This window comes from Gorilla gorilla, chromosome 8 (assembly GCF_029281585.2).
Source record: "Gorilla gorilla gorilla isolate KB3781 chromosome 8, NHGRI_mGorGor1-v2.1_pri, whole genome shotgun sequence".
NCBI lineage: Eukaryota > Metazoa > Chordata > Mammalia > Primates > Hominidae > Gorilla > Gorilla gorilla.
The window spans coordinates 88,494,057-88,508,272 of record NC_073232.2 but is presented as its reverse complement, the minus strand read 5'-3'; the positions used below and the strand labels follow the sequence as shown (position 1 = coordinate 88,508,272).

At 45.0% G+C, this 14,216-nt stretch overlaps 1 pseudogene; it reads left to right on the top strand.

Annotated features, from left to right (window-relative positions):
• The first annotated feature begins 10,018 nt into the window (after positions 1-10,018).
• LOC134759150 (endogenous retrovirus group K member 8 Gag polyprotein-like) lies at positions 10,019-12,748 on the top strand (annotated as a pseudogene).
• The last annotated feature ends 1,468 nt before the right edge of the window (positions 12,749-14,216 follow it).

The window sequence follows — 14,216 nt, the reverse complement described above, 5'->3', positions numbered from 1 at the left end:
AACCTGCACATTCCACACGTGTACCCCAAACTTAAAAGTTGAAAAAAAAAATCAAGGTGTAGTTCACCCTTCCCCTGCCCCCCACTGCAAAATAAGAGTGTATTCAGGGGATCTTTAGAACTTAGAGAGACTTTCAAAGCTGCTTAGTACAATAACATTTATTGCATAAAGTGAAGCATAAATATTGGCATTGTGACTGTGAACTATTAAAAACGTACCCAAGTAAGCTGTGAATTTGGTTTCAGAATTCTAAATTAAGTAGCTTTGAATGAGATTTCTCCTAAAGCATTGGTTGTGTATTATATGCAGGAAGTCATTGGTTAGTTTTCTTCACATTTTATCTATTTACCCTTATTCTGCTGTATTTTTAAAAAATCATATTTGTTTTGTAGCTTTATTCCAATCTTTATTAGTTTCTGTGGGTCGGCCCCATCAGAGTTTTGTTTTCCCCGACTGCCATCTAGAGGCCAACAGAAGTAATTACAGGCACTAGACTTCCCAGGTAGGAAAGGGTGGTGGAGACCGCAGAGCCATCAACTCATCTTTCCCGCTCTGCTGCCTAAGGGATGGTTTGCATGCCTGACTCTTCACGAATACTTTCATTCTGAGGTTGCAAGGTCTAGCTGGCCCTTCCACACACTCTCCTTTGGCTCCTTTAGAAGAGCATAGCTTGCCTCTTTAGATGTCTCATCTGTTTCAAGCTTCTGCCCAAGGACTTTATTTAATTAAAAAATAAAACAAAGCCATTCATTTCATTTCATGCTTCTAGGGAGGCGGCCTCACCTTGGGAGCCCACGCTGTAGTATTTCAGGTGGCTTTAGCCCCTGGAGGAGGTACGTGTCACTTTGTGGAATCTTAGGCACTTAACAAGTGGAAGGAGCTTTGGAGACGGTCTAGCAAGTGATCCTCAGCCTAGAAAACTGGGTCTCTTACTCCAGAATTGCAATCAATTAGCAGCCAATATTTCCCCCAAGTCTCAGGAAAAAAGTTAATGAGAAGAATTTTCTCAATTCTGAGTTTTCTCCCACGTATTTTTTTTTCTTTTTCTTTTAATATTATTTTATTGAGACAAGGTCTTGCTCTGTCACCCAGGCTGGAGTGCAGTGGTGCTGTCATGGCTCACTGCAGCCTCGACCTCCCAGGCTCAAGCAATCTTCCCACATCAGCCTCCTGAGTAGCTGGGAACACAGACACATGCCACCATTCCTAGCTAATTTTGTTTTATTTTATTTGCAGACAGCAGGTCTCACTATGTTGCCCAGGCTGGCCTTGAACTCCTGGGCTCAAGTGATCCTCCCACCTCTGCCTCTCCAAGTGCTGGGATTATAGGTATGACCGGTATGACCCTCTGTGCCCAGCCCTCCTGTATATTTTTCTTAAATCGTTGTACCCATTATGCTCTCTAACTGAATAGGCAACAGATGACTCTTAGGTGAGACCCTGGGACAGACGAACTGTGATCAACAGCTGCCCCTCTTCCCCTCCAATGGCTCAGGTCCCTTGTTTGGTATTTGACTATAAAGATAAGGCCTATATTTCATCCTCTCTTTGCTGGAAAAAATTCTTTTTATTTCTTATCCTAAAAGTTATTTAGAAATTATTCTAAATTTATTTAGAAATCCACAATGTGCTGAATAGGTCACATAGTTACATGTGACAGAGTGGCATGTGGGGCTTCTATCATCCAGATAGCATGAGAATCTGGTGGCAGATACCCTTATTCCACAGAGGAAGCAGATAAGGCCGAGAAGGGTGAGGTGAGTACAGGGACAGAGCTGGGTCTGGAGTCCTAATTAGTAAAAAGGAGTCAGGCTGGTGGGAGGAGGGGAAAGCAAAAAGAGGAAACAGGTAAGTTGTAAGTCTGCCTTTCTTCATGGTCCAGACACACAGCCCTCCTGTGCAAATAACTCACAATCTTCCTGTGCCCAGGCATCACCAGACACCTGCAAGTTGGCTCACTGCAACCTTGGTGTTATCAGTACTGCACACAGCCCTCTCCAGCACGCAGCACAAGCACCACCCTATAAAATCCCCGACAAGCCTCTGCCTCCTGGCTGTCAGCTGCTCTTCTGCCGGCTGCCTGTTGCCTTCTTGCAACATATTTTCATGCTTTTTTTAAACAAACAAATCTGCCTTTCTTTATCTACAACTGTCTTGGTAAATTCTTTTACCCCCCATGCCACCGGTCCAGATAGTTGTGGCTCACCCGCAACACTGGTCACTAGAAGAGCTGGGACCAGCACCCTACTCCCATCACACTCGGCCCAGTGATTCTCCTTCTGAGACTCAAGACCTACTCTTCGAGGTGCAGTTCCAATCACTAGGACACTTTCCTTTGGTTGAGGAACACTGTCTCTGGAAACTACCTGGTAAAATGAGCAAGTGCAGCACTTTGCTCCCACGCTCAGGTCGGCAGGGATTGTGGCTCAGCACTCGGGCAGGCTGTCCGCTCCCTCAAGGAGCAGAGAACAGGCTCAAAGGAGAATGTAGAGTGGGCAGAGCTGCTTCAGAAGTTGCAGTCATCAGGGATCAGGGTGGTCTGGAGCCTATGTCCCTGGGAATGAGTGTAGGGGACTCACATGTGGAAGCTGTGGCCTCTGAAAGGAAAAGCCAGATCCAGCATTTTCCTTAATGGTCACTAATGAACTCTGCACTGCTAGATCCAATGGCCATTCCTCTGTCCTCATTGTCCTGGGCTTCAACAGCTGGGGTGTGTTGATGGTCCCTTCTCTTTCATGCTCTTTTTCCCCTTGGCATCCGGACGCCACCTTCTCTTGGTTTTCCTCCTGCTCCTTGGTCACTCTGCCTTCTCAGCTGGGTCATTCGCTGCACCTTAATCTTGTAATGTCACAATATCTTTGGCCTTGCAAAAGGAAAATAAAATCCCTGGACCCCAAACTCACCATGCCAAAGGGAAAAGTGAATCTTGGCAACTGAGTTATGCTGAAACAAACAAACAACAAACCAACAACTGCCTTCCTTTTGTTCCCAGATAGCTGTAATTTCACATGCTTACTTTATCTTCTGTAGAAGGTAGATTTACTGAGCACAGACAAATGCATAACTGACCTCCCTTTTTCACATGTAAAATGTGGATTCAGTGTGTACTAATCAGTGTTCTTGTTGCCAACCCTCCCTTTTTTTTTCCTTTCCTCCTTCCTCTCCGGCCTATTCTTTCCCTTTTAAACACTGAAGTTGTCAAAACCCTCTTTGGACAAAAGCACAGGCTACATATCCTCCTGTAACATGAGTGTGTGTGTGTGTGTGTGTGTGTGTGTGTAATTTTTTCCTGAGCTCATCCTCAACCTTGGCAAAATAAACCTCTAAATCAGTTGAGATTTGCTGCGGTTGCTTCTTGGTTTCCAGCCTCATCACTTCCTCATCTCCCCACTGAGGCCTTATCCTGTCCCTTGTCTTTAAACATCTGTTTATCTACACATAACAACCCCTGCATGTCCATTGCCAGCCCTGAACTTTCTCCCAAAGTGCACACACATTCATCCAAGCCCCTCCTTGAGATGGTGGCTTGGATGTCTAGGAGACGTCACACCGACGTGTCCAAATTTCCCCCAGATCTGCTCTGCCCACAGATTCCCCCATTCCAGGTGTTGGTGGCTCCATTGGTCTAGCTTCCTAGGCTGAACGTCCTTGACTCCTCTTTCTCTCACACCACACACTTAATCCACCAGGAAGTCCTGTTGGCTGTATCTTTAAAATACACCCAGAGTCAGACCACTTCTCACCACCTCCCTGCTGCCCTGGGTCACAGTGGCGTCATCATTTCCTGGCTGTGGCAGAACCTAGAACATTCCACCTGGTCTCCTGCTGTGACTCCTGCTATTCCTAAGGGTTCTCTTCAAAACTGCGTCAGGACATTCCTTTCAGAGCAGCTCTCATGGCACTCCTTCTCTCTCTGAGCCCTGCAGTGCTGCCCTTTTCCTTCAGTGCAGAAACTGGCATCCTTCCCTGGTGTGCCAACCCGGTCCCCTGAGATACAGATGCCCGGGGGGGATTCAGTGAGTGAGGCTTTTCTGAGAGCATCTGCCCATGAGAAGATATCAGGAAGGAGGGAAGAGGCTGAGGGAGGCATCAGGTTGGGATGCAGGTCAGAGCTCCAGTGCAGGAGAGAGAGGGAGAGTCAGGTGGGACGGTCCCAGGCTGCAGTGAAGCCTCAGGACGTAATCTCTGCAGAGCAGTCTGTGTCTCCCAGGAAAGGGCCTGCCTCATGGCCCCTCTGCGCTCTGCCGAACCTTTCCCATAAGACCCGTGCTAGCGCCATGCTGAATATTTCAATCTGCACCTCCTGCCCCTGCATTCCTAATGCCCCTTGACTGGCTCTTCCTTTCTTCTTCTTGTTATAGCACATCCTGCCTTCTAATGTGCTATACAATCTACTCATTTACTATGTCTGTTTTAGTTGTCTGTGTCTCACCTCTAAAGGCAGGGATCTTGATTTTGTGTATTAATATAGTCCAAGTAACCAGAACAGTGTCTGGTGCATAGTAAGAACTCTGTGAGTAAATACTTGTTGAATAAATGTCATCCCCATTCAGCCTTTTTGTTTTTGTTTTTGTTTTGAGACAGAGTCTGGCTCTGTCATCCAGGCTGGAGTGCAGTGGCATGATCTCGGCTCACTGCAACCTCCATCTCCCAGGTTCAAGTGAGTCTCCTGACTCAGCCTCCCAAGCAGCTGGGATTACAGGAGCACGCTACCACACCTGGTTAATTTTTATATTTTTAGTGGAGATAGAATTTCACCATGTTGGCCTGGCTGGTCTTGAACTCCTGACCTTGGGTGATCCACCCACCTCGGCCTCCCAAAGTGCTGGGATTGCAGACATGAACCACTGCGCCCAGCCGTCATTTGGCTCTTCTGTATGTTGACCTAGCAGTTCTTTCTCAGCCTCACATTTTGAATTGGGATGCTTCGTACTGATGGGATAAATAATGATAACTTTGGTTTATTTTATTGAGCCTCTACTGGGTGTCATTTGCTTACTTCACATGGACACACACTCATCTCCCTAATACCCCTCAAGGGACACATGGTCAGCAGCGTTGTGTGGGCCTCTCCCACAGTCCTTGGGTTTGGTCTGTGTGGCCGTCAGAACACAGAAGTGAAGGTTTGTCACTGTCCAGGCTATGCTGCAAAAGCTATTGTGGCTTCATCCCTTGCTCTCTCTGGAATCATTCACCGTGGGGAAGGAAGCCAGTTTCCACACCATGAGGACGTTCAAGTGAGCTGTGGAGAAGCCCGGGAGGTGAGGATTGGGGCTCCCTGTCTGCAGTCCTGTGAATGTACCATCGTGTAAGCAGGTCCTCTGGCCCCAGCCATGCCTTCGAATAACTCTGGACTCAGCCTGCCCCTTGACTGCTGCCTCATGGAGGTCCTGGGCTGGAACTAAGCTGTTCCCAGATTCCTACCCTGCAGAAAACTGTGTGAGGCTGCAGGTGTTTATTGTTTTAAACTGCTAAGTTTTGGGTCATTTGCTAGGCAGCCATAGTAACAAATACAGTAGGTATTACTATTATTATTATACATTTAATTTTAGAAGTAACAAATCAGAAGTTCACAGAAACTAACCTGCCTAAGGTCACGCAGGTAAGAGGAGGCAGGGCAGGGTTGGACACCTCAGAGGGGCTGGAGCACGCTGGGCCCCCCAAGCCACTTGAAGTTGAAGAGCAATTCCACATTCCATGTATACCCACGGTGACAAGTGGAAAAGCCTATGTTTGTTAATTTCATCAGAAAGATGAGGCTTATTTGCAGAGAGCAGAGGCCGGGTCATTAGGTAACAGGACCTCCAGCACAGCTTAAAAACCAAACCACACACTTGGTTTAATCCGAGTCCCTATCCTTGGGCTTGGAATGCCCAGCTATCCATCTCTGTAAAACGACATCAGGCAAAAAGAATTCAAAAGCTGCCCATCCCAATAAGCCCATACCTCTACTCATTTGTAATAAAGCCAATCTTGCCTTTATTTAAACTTGGACAGAGTTTGGATCCAGGTTTGTGGCTGTGTTTGCTTGCAGTAACCAAGGATTTAAAATCTCAGTGATGCAATCTTTCCTGTTGCACCTCTCATTTCTAAATATGCCTCTATATGGCAAAGCAATTAAGTCATTTTGTTTCAGCTTCTGATTTTACTCTTCTGAGCCCAAAATTTTTGCAACGTTTATTCAATGGAGTTATAAACAAACCTCATCTGAATCACCTTTTAAATGAAAGAGTCGCTAACCCTTTGTGGTGCTTTATCTGCGCAGTGGGAGTGAGGGTAACGTGTAGCAGCAGGAGCTGGAACGCCTTTTCCCTCTCTCCTCCCCAGTAGTCTGGGCTCTCAGCTGGAGGCCACTGTACCATGGCAACTTCCATTTCAATGACATTATTTCTAATTAATGACTGCCCGAGGGTTTACAGGGTGTTTCTGGCCCCAGCTCAGTGTAACCAGCAGGAGTTGGGGGTGGGACGATTTCCTGTCCCCTCACCCAGTGGTTTCTGCTTCACCATGAAAGATCACAAGAGTATTTGATGTTGGTTCTTGGGACAGAAATCGGTTAATTAAAATCAGTAAGTGTTTGGACAAATTGAATGCAAGCCACACATTGTTGGCAGAGCACGGGTACAAGAAAGGCAGGCAGAAGTCGGCCCCCAGAGAGCACAGATACAGGAAGCCCCTCTCTTCAGCCAGTCCCCGAGTTCATCAGTAATGAGAGCAAACGCAACAGGAGAGACAGAAACACAGCAACAAGCCACCCTTTCCTTCCGGCCAAACCTCCCTGACTCTCCTGGCGGCTCATCTCTCAACCTGAAAGGCTTATCGCAGAGCCCAGATGACTGGTTTGATTTTTGCTCATTCTCTTCCTGCACCAAAAGGCAGAGAGAGATTGAGAGAGGGAGAGAGAGGGAACAGAAAAGAGAGCAGGGGGTCTGAATAATCTTTAAAGTAGGCAATTATCAACACTCATCAAGAAACTTTATCATTGTCCCAAGAATGAAGGTGTTAATGATGTTTGAGTTGGAGGAACGTGCTCACCAAGTTTTGTCTTTTTGAGAGCCTCTTCTTTTGGAGGTCTGGCCTCCCTAATGGACTGACCCTCTGTGTCAGTCCCAGGGAGGGAAATGGAGTTCCCCCCCTGGGACTTAAAGTAGCCATTCTTCTAGATGCAGAGCAATCAAGATACCTTTTCATCAAGGAAAGGAATGAGGTTAGCACTCACCTTCCATTGCTGGGGCACAGAACAAGCATGCCAAGGCCTTCTTGAGCTCAAGTTTATAAGATTTATTAATAAAAAAAGGTGTCTTTCTGTTGAGTGCTATAGTGTCTTGGGAGGATCATAGTCAAAACATTCCTTATTAGAAAGGGCCTATTAAACACAGCCGGGGCCTTCACAAAACGTAATGTGAACATGTTTCCTGCAATTTGCAAGATGTATTTAAATATGTGTATAGACTGTTTAATTTTCTGCATGCCTGAATATCTTCACTTGCATACAAATTCTCTATTGTAATCGGCCAGGGAGGCTAATTATAAACGATTTATAAATCGAAGTGTTAACTACTTGTTTGGCACAGAACTAAGCCAGGAACACATTACCCAGAGCTCGAGAATGGAAATACAGACAGGCTGGATCTGAAGACTCAACTGTGGTGTGACATGTGGATGGTGGATCTCGAGGGCCAGCCCCTAGATCCACATGCAGAAGGAGACATGCCATTTACATGGTCAACCACACACCAGCCAATGACTATTTTGAGTGGGTTGCTTTGCATTTTATGACACGCATGCATTTAGTGATGTGAGATATTGTAAGGCTGGCTTTCATTTCAAAGGCAGTTATTTAAACATACTTAACCTGTATAATTCTTACCTTTGCTATTTAGATAACTGAAAGATTGAAATTGGGAAATGGAATTTTCTTAGAGCTAGGAGAGATCTTACACACGATTCACCATTTTACTCTGTACATTTTTCTAGGTGGGGTGTCTGAGGATGAGAGGAGGCAGGAAACCATCAAAGGGCACACAGCTTGTTTGGGACAAGGAGAAAAGCGGTGGGATGGGGGTGTCAGCCCTTCTCACGTGTTCTAATCACCAACCTGTCCTTCGCTATTGGCTCCTTCCCTCCATCTGTAAATGTAATCAAATATCTTTCTCCCAATACAAATAAGTAAATAAATAAACAGCCAAACACCAACATAGCCCCCAAACCGACTCCCCACTACCTTCAGTGTTCCCCTAGTAACTATCCTGACTCTCATCTTCTCATCCACACTATTTATAAAAAGCAGCCATTGTTGTCGGGCTGTCTTTATAAGCACTCTGTCCTCAGGCCACTCTCAATGGGCCTCTTCCTGCTCCAAATCCAATGGACTTTCTTCTGTCTTATAGGGGACCCTTCTCCTTTGTCCCTTCATAGCCCCCGGTTTCTTTGACACCGCCCTGCCCTGCTTCTGCCCACGGCTCTTGGAACCCTCCTTCTGTCCTCCGCGAGCCTGTCTCCTCGCTGGCATGCCCACTTTCTGCAGGATTCTGTACCTGCTCATAGCTCCTCCCACTTTATGCTCTGTCCTGGGCCATGCTTTTCACGCTCATGGTCAACTACAAACAAAGTGTGATGTCTCCCTGATTCTGAATGTCACTTCTGAGTTTCAAATCTAAATAGTCAACAGCTTGTTGGACATCTCCACCCGGAAGTACCACAGGAACTTCAAACTCAACGCATCCACAGTGGAATTCATGACCGGCCCAGGCACTGCATTTTCTTCATTTTTGTGTATCCAGCACCTAGCAGACAGCAGGCACTCAGGAATTGTTGGCTGAGTAAGCATCTTACTTGGAAGGCAGAGGGGCGGAAATGTTTGAGAATTATAGGAGTGGGTAAAAGTCCCAAAGTGATGCAAGGAATGTGTGGGGAAAAGCAAGAGAGATCAGATTGTTGCTGTGTCTGTATAGAAAGAAGTAGACATAGGAGACTCCATTTTGTTCTGTACTAAGAAAAATTCCTCTGCCTTGAGATTCTGTTAATCTATAACCTTACCCCCAACCCCCTGCTCTCTGAAACATGTGCTGTGTCAACTCAGAGTTAAATGGATTAAGGGCGGTGCAAGATGTGCTTTGTTAAACAGATGCTTGAAGGCAGCATGCTCCTTAAGAGTCATCACCACTCCCTAATCTCAAGTACCCAGGGACACAAAAACTGCGGAAGGCCGCAGGGACCTCTGCCTAGGAAAGCCAGGTATTGTCCAAGGTTTCTCCCCATGTGATAGTCTGAAATATGGCCTCGTGGGAAGGGAAAGACCTGACCGTCCCCCAGCCCGACACCCGTAAAGGGTCTGTGCTGAGGAGGATTAGTATAAGAGGAAGGCATGCCTCTTGCAGTTGAGACAAGAGGAAGGCATCTGTCTCCTGCCTGTCCCTGGGCAATGGAATGTCTCGGTATAAAACCCGATTGTATGCTCCATCTACTGAGATAGGGAAAAACCGCCTTAGGGCTGGAGGTGGGACCTGCGGGCAGCAATACTGCTTTGTAAAGCATTGAGATGTTTATGTGTATGCATATCTAAAAGCACAGCACTTAATCCTTTACATTGTCTATGATGCAAAGACCTTTGTTCACGTGTTTGTCTGCTGACCCTCTCCCCACTATTGTCTTGTGACCCTGACACAACCCCCTTTTCGAGAAGCACCCACGAATGATCAATAAATACTAAGGGAACTCAGAGGCTGGCGGGATCCTCCATATGCTGAACGCTGGTCCCCCGGGTCCCCTTGTTTCTTTCTCTATACTTTGTCTGTGTGTCTTTTTCTTTCTTAAGTCTCTCGTTCCACCTTACGAGAAAGACCCACAGGTGTGTAGGGGCAACCCACCCCTACATCTGGCGCCCAACGTGGGGCTTTTCTCTAGGGTGAAGGTACGCTCGAGCGTGGTCATTGAGGACAAGTCGACGAGAGATCCCGAGTACATCTACAGTCAGCCGTACGTTAAGCTTGTGCGCTCGGAAGAAGCTAGGGTGATAATGGGGCAAACTAAAAATAAAATTAAAAGTAAATATGCCTCTTATCTCAGCTTTATTAAAATCCTTTTAAAAAGAGGGGGAGTTAAAGTATCTACAAAAAATCTAATCAAGCTATTTCAAATAATAGAACAATTTTGCCCATGGTTTCCAGAACAAGGAACTTTAGATCTAAAAGACTGGAAAAGAATTGGTAAGGAACTAAAACAAGCAGGTAGGAAGGGTAATATCATTCCACTTACAGTATGGAATGATTGGGCCATTATTAAAGCAGCTTTAGAACCATTTCAAACAGAAGAAGATAGTGTTTCAGTTTCTGATGCCCCTGGAAGCTGTTTAATAGATTGTAATGAAAAGACAAGGAAAAAATCCCAGAAAGAAAGGGAAGGTTTACATTGTGAATATGTAGCAGAGCCGGTAATGGCTCAGTCAACGCAAAATGTTGACTATAATCAATTACAGGAGGTGATATATCCTGAAACGTTAAAATTAGAAGGAAAAGGTCCAGAATTAGTGGGGCCATCAGAGTCTAAACCACGAGGGCCAAGTCCTCTTCCAGCAGGTCAGGTGCCTGTAACATTACAACCTCAAACGCAGGTTAAAGAAAATAAGACCCAACCGCCAGTAGCCTATCAATACTGGCCGCCAGCTGAACTTCAGTATCGGCCACCCCCAGAAAGTCAGTATGGATATCCAGGAATGCCCCCAGCACCACAGGGCAGGGCGCCATACCCTCAGCCGCCCACTAGGAGACTTAATCCTACGGCACCACCTAGTAGACAGGGTAGTGAATTACATGAAATTATTGATAAATCAAGAAAGGAAGGAGATACTGAGGCGTGGCAATTCCCAGTAACGTTAGAACCGATGCCACCTGGAGAAGGAGCCCAAGAGGGAGAGCCTCTCACAGTTGAGGCCAGATACAAGTCTTTTTCGATAAAAATGCTAAAAGATATGAAAGAGGGAGTAAAACAGTATGGACCCAACTCCCCTTATATGAGGACATTATTAGATTCCATTGCCCATGGACATAGACTCATTCCTTATGATTGGGAGATTCTGGCAAAATCGTCTCTCTCACCCTCTCAATTTTTACAATTTAAGACTTGGTGGATTGATGGGGTACAAGAACAGGTCCAAAGAAATAGGGCTGCCAATCCTCCAGTTAACATAGATGCAGATCAACTATTAGGAACAGGTCAAAATTGGAGTACTATTAGTCAACAAGCATTAATGCAAAATGAGGCCATTGAGCAAGTTAGAGCTATCTGCCTTAGAGCCTGGGAAAAAATCCAAGACCCAGGAAGCGCCTGCCCCTCATTTAATACAGTAAGACAAGGTTCAAAAGAGCCCTACCCTGATTTTGTGGCAAGGCTCCAAGATGTTGCTCAAAAGTCAATTGCCGATGAAAAAGCCCGTAAGGTCATAGTGGAGTTGATGGCATATGAAAACGCCAATCCTGAGTGTCAATCAGCCATTAAGCCATTAAAAGGAAAGGTTCCTGCAGGATCAGATGTAATCTCAGAATATGTAAAAGCCTGTGATGGAATCGGAGGAGCTATGCATAAAGCTATGCTTATGGCTCAAGCAATAACAGGAGTTGTTTTAGGAGGACAAGTTAGAACATTTGGAGGAAAATGTTATAATTGTGGCCAAATTGGTCCCTTAAAAAAGAATTGCCCAGTCTTAAATAAAAAGAATATAACTATTCAAGCAACTCCAACAGGTAGAGAGCCACCTGACTTATGTCCAAGATGTAAAAAAGGAAAACATTGGGCTAGTCAATGTCGTTCTAAATTTAATAAAAATGGGCAACCATTGTCGGGAAACGAGCAAAGGGGCCAGCCTCAGGCCCCACAACAAACTGGGGCATTCCCAATTCAGCCATTTGTTCCTCAGGGTTTTCAGGGACAACAACCCCCACTGTCCCAAGTGTTTCAGGGAATAAGCCAGTTACCGCAATACAACAATTGTCCCCCGCCACAAGCAGCAGTGCAGCAGTAGATTTATGTACTCTACAAGCAGTCTCTCTGCTTCCAGGGGAGCCCCCACAAAAAATCCCCACAGGGATATATGGCCCCCTGCCTGAGGGGACTGTAGGACTAATCTTGGGAAGATCAAGTCTAACTCTAAAAGGAGTTCAGATTCATACTGGTGTGGTTGATTCAGACTATAAAGGTGAAATTCAATTGGTTATTAGCTCTTCAATTCCTTGGAGTGCCAGTCCAGGAGACAGGATTGCTCAATTATTACTCCTGCCATATATTAAGGGTAAAAATAGTGAAATAAAAAGAATAGGAGGGTTTGGAAGCACTGATCCGACAAGAAAGGCTGCATATTGGGCAAGTCAGGTCTCAGAGAACAGACCTGTGTGTAAGGCCATTATTCAAGGAAAACAGTTTGAAGGGTTGGTAGACACTGGAGCAGATGTCTCTATCATTGCTTTAAATCAGTGGCCAAAAAATTGGCCTAAACAAAAGACTGTTACAGGACTTGTCGGCATAGGCACAGCCTCAGAAGTGTATCAAAGTACTGAGATTTTACATTGCTTAGGGCCAGATAATCAAGAAAGTACTGTTCAGCCAATGATTACTTCAATTCCTTTTAATCTGTGGGGTCGAGATTTATTACCTAAAATTACCAGACGTGAACCTTTAGAAAATGCTCTAACAGTATTTACTGATGGTTCCAGCAATGGAAAAGCGGCTTACACAGGGCCGAAAGAACGAGTAATCAAAACTCCGTATCAATCGGCTCAAAGAGCAGAGTTGGTTGCAGTCATTACAGTGTTACAAGATTTTGACCAACCTATCAATATTATATCAGATTCTGCATATGTAGTACAGGCTACAAGGGATGTTGAGACAGCTCTAATTAAATATAGCGTGGATGATCAGTTAAACCAGCTATTCAATTTATTACAACAAACTGTAAGAAAAAGAAATTTCCCATTTTATATTACTCATATTCGAGCACACACTAATTTACCAGGGCCTTTGACTAAAGCAAATGAACAAGCTGACTTACTGGTATCATCTGCATTCATAAAAGCAAAAGAACTTCATGCTTTGACTCATGTAAATGCAGCAGGATTAAAAAACAAATTTGATGTCACATGGAAACAGGCAAAAGATATTGTACAACATTGCACCCAGTGTCAAGTCTTACACCTGCCCACTCAAGAGGCAGGAGTTAATCCCAGAGGTTTGTGTCCTAATGCATTATGGCAAATGGATGTCACACATGTACCTTCATTTGGAAGATTATCATATGTTCATGTAACAGTTGATACTTATTCACATTTCATATGGGCAACTTGCCAAACAGGAGAAAGTACTTCCCATGTTAAAAAACATTTATTGTCTTGTTTTGCTGTAATGGGAGTTCCAGAAAAAATCAAAACTGACAATGGACCAGGATATTGTAGTAAAGCTTTCCAAAAGTTCTTAAGTCAGTGGAAAATTTCACACACAACAGGAATTCCTTATAATTCCCAAGGACAGGCCATAGTTGAAAGAACTAATAGAACACTCAAAACTCAATTAGTTAAACAAAAAGAAGGGGGAGACAGTAAAGAGTGTACCACTCCTCAGATGCAACTTAATCTAGCACTCTATACTTTAAATTTTTTAAACATTTATAGAAATCAGACTACTACTTCTGCAGAACAACATCTTACTGGTAAAAAGAACAGCCCACATGAAGGAAAACTAATTTGGTGGAAAGATAATAAAAATAAGACATGGGAAATAGGGAAGGTGATAACGTGGGGGAGAGGTTTTGCTTGTGTTTCACCAGGAGAAAATCAGCTTCCTGTTTGGATACCCACTAGACATTTGAAGTTCTACAATGAACCCATCGGAGATGCAAAGAAAAGCACCTCCGCGGAGACGGAGACACCGCAATCGAGCACCGTTGACTCACAAGATGAACAAAATGGTAATGTCAGAAGAACAGATGAAGTTGCCATCCACCAAGAAGGCAGAGCCGCCGACTTGGGCACAACTAAAGAAGCTGACGCAGTTAGCTACAAAATATCTAGAGAACACAAAGGTGACACAAACCCCAGAGAGTATGCTGCTTGGAGCCTTGATGATTGTATCAACGGTGGTAAGTCTCCCTATGCCTGCAGGAGCAGCTGCAGCTAATTATACCTACTGGGCCTATGTGCCTTTCCCGCCCTTAATTCGGGCAGTCACAT